Source organism: Mustela nigripes, chromosome 6 (genome assembly GCF_022355385.1).
Source record: "Mustela nigripes isolate SB6536 chromosome 6, MUSNIG.SB6536, whole genome shotgun sequence".
Classification (NCBI taxonomy): Eukaryota; Metazoa; Chordata; class Mammalia; order Carnivora; family Mustelidae; genus Mustela; species Mustela nigripes.
In genome coordinates this window covers 83485790-83489106 of record NC_081562.1, presented here as the reverse complement: position 1 = coordinate 83489106, position 3317 = coordinate 83485790, and positions in this window count along the sequence as shown.

The window sequence follows — 3317 nt, the reverse complement described above, 5'->3', positions numbered from 1 at the left end:
TGTCCTTCTGTATCTCTGACTACAGTCTTTAGTTTGAAGTCTAATTTATCTGATATGAGAATCGCTACCCCAGCCTTCTTTTGAGGCCCATTGGCATGAAAGATGCTTCTCCATCCCTTCACTTTCAGTCTGGGTGTATCTTTAGGTTCAAAATGGGTCTCTTGTAGACAACATATGGATGGGTCCTGTCATTTTATCCAATCTGCAACCCTGTGCCATTTTATGGGTGCATTTAGGCAATTCACATTGAGAGTGCTTATTGATAGATACGTTTTTATTGACATTGAGTTAACTTTGAAGTCTTTCTTTCTGTAGACTGTCTCTATATTTCTGTTCAATGCTATTCTTGGGATTTTTCCTCTTTTATAGAACCCCCCTTAATATTTCCTGCAGTGTCGGCTTGGTGGTTGCATAGTCTTTTAAGCCTTGCCGGTCTTAATAACTCTTCACTCTCCATCCATTTTGAATGTCAGTCTTGCTGGATAAAGTATTCTTGGCTGCATGTTCTCATCATTTAGTGCCCTGAATATATCTTGCCAGCCTCTTCTGGCTTGCCAGGTCTCTGTGGACAGGTCTAACGTTATTCTGATGGGCTTCCCTCTGTAAGTAAGGAGCCTCTTTGCCCTGGCGGCTTTCAAGGGATTATACCTACAGTTATAATTCCTCAATTTGATTATCAGGTTTTGGGATTTTTTTTGGAATGAATAATCTTGGGTGGAGACCGTTCAGCCTCTAGTACATGAACGCTGGTTCCATTCGCGAGATTGGGAAAATTTTCATGAAGGACTTGTTCCACTATATCTTCTAGACTTCTTTCTTTCTCCTCCCCTTCAGGGATTCCAATAATTCTGACGTTGGAACGCTTCATGGCATCATTTATTTCCCTGGTTCTGTTTTCTGGTTTCTAAGCTGTTTGTTCCAGGCTTCCTCCTGATCCTTTCTCTCTATCTGTTTGTCTTCCAGATCACTAATTCTATCTTCTGTCTCAGTTACCCTAGCTTTGAGAGAGTTTAGATTAGATTGGAACTCATTGAGAGCATTATGAGCCTCCTCCCTAGTAGCTTTAAGCTCTGCCCTAACATTGTGAACATCCTGTCTGATCGCTTTCAGTTCAGCCCTAATCAATTCCATTTGGTCATCCATGGCTTTCTCCAACCTAGCTATTGCCTGGATAATTGTTAGCCTGAATTCTCTTTCCGACATATTGTCTATGTTGATATCCGTTAGCTCTGTTGCAGAAGGTCCATCCTCTGTATTTTTCTTCTGTTGGACATTCCTCCTCCTAGTCATTTTGGTGGGAGATAACTGAACACATGTAGCTGGATGTATCAACTGTGGTGCAGTCAAGGTGCACCCTGGAACACTTCTGAGCAATCAGGGTTCCCCACCCAAACGAGAGACAAAAGAAAAGAAAAAGAAAAAGAAAAAAAAGTAAAAGAAGAAAGAAAAAAGAGAGAGAGAGAGAGAGAAATAGGAAAGAAAGGGAAGATGAAAAAGAAGGTTCAGCCCAGATGGGCCCCAAGGTAAGATTTATGAAGTAGACAAACAAAAAGAGATAAAAAGAGTGATACAAGTATATGACAAGAGAAAAAAATATATATATATGCAAAAAAAGGAAGAACCTCGTCAAAAAGAACCCCATGTGTAAAATTTATATGCTATCAGGACAAACACAAAAAACACAGAAACACTGGTGGAAGAAGATGGGAGAGTTCCTATAAATTCTCAGTGTGTGTGAGAAAGGTTGTTTTGATTCTTCCTGGATGTATATTGATATCTTTGTTAAGGACTCAACTTTCCTAAGATAAAGGGGATTAAAATTGGTTTACCTATAGGGGTAGTATTGATTGGGGAAAGGGGATTACTTTGAAGTTTAACTCTATATAAATATTAGAGGATAAAAATAAAAATGAATAAACTAGACTAAACTAAAATTTTAAAAAAGGAATTCAAAAAATAAAAATGCTAAAGAAAAACATAGGTGTATGTATCAAATGTTCAGGTTAGAAAGGTATTATGGAATTTGATGTACTGTACAGCTCGCTGTGATGGTAAATAGGTTACCTATGTGTAAAAAAAAAAAAAAAAAAAAAAGAACAGGAATAATGGTTACCAGTGAACATACAAGTTTTCCTATGAAGTAGTGGTTGTTCTCTTGTAGTCCTTTTTTTTTTTCTTTTCTTTCTTGGTTTGTTTTCTGGGGGAGGGGCCTGCCACGTGGGTAGTCAGTCAATGCTGTTTCCTGAGTTAAGTCCTCCTGTCCCCCTCAAGGGGGTGGGCTCTGAGGAAACTGGGTTTTTTTCAGGCTTTTGTTCTCTGGCGGTTTTTATGCTTGTTCACTTTTTTTTTCTCTCACCTTGACCGCCTTTGTAGTTTTAGAGGAAAACAAACCACACCCTGATCTCCCTCTCAGAGAGAAGCCTCAGTCTGGGTGCAGAGCCTAAATAAGTTCCCCCTTGGCTGCTGGCAGAGCAGGTTCCAAGTTGCAGACCCTGTGGCGCAGGATCTTTTGCTTATACCCAAAGCCAAGGCACTGGCGGCTGTCTGGGACCTCCCGACCGCCAGAGAGGTTCCAAGCAGCGATCACACACTGAGATTTTGCCGCTGGCCCGGGCTGGGAGTGCTGGGCTTGTGCGTACCTCGCGGCTATGGGTCGCAGCACGTCTCAGGCACTGAGAACAGGCGCAAGTCCCTAAGCACCAGGCTGGGCTTTTGGGTACCTCTGTCAGGGGAGAGTTTGGGTGTGGCTTAGGCTTTGAAACAATGGCGTGGGTCAAAGAGCTCCAGCTGGGCCTTTGTAACTCAGGCGAGCATGAGGGACATGCACGAGTATCTCAAGCTTTGTGGTAGGGCTCGCGCGTTCTGCCCACTGGTGTGGCTCCCATCCCCTCACAGGAGCCAGAACCCATGCATTCTCGGGCGCGCTGGCAGCATAGGGACCAAGAGCTGGTTTATCTGCCGCACTCTCTCTGCCTTGGCGCCAGGGAGGCTGTCCTGGGACCGGGGACTTAAGCCCCTGTCCCTAGCCGCCCCGATTCCCACAATTTCCCCCCACGATCCTTTGCTCTTTTGGAGTGCTTTCAACCAGTCTCCAAGTTAATGTTAGTCCCCAGACGCAGGGCACTCTCGCTCGTATTGGGGTATTACTTTCCAACCGGTCGCCTCTGGTGGCTCCCTCCCCCTTTCTTTTTTTTTTTTAATTTTTAATTTTTTATAAACATATATTTTTATCCCCAGGGGTACAGGTCTGTGAATCGCCAGGTTTACACACTTCACAGCACTCACCAAAGCACACCCTCCCCAAAGTTCATAACCCC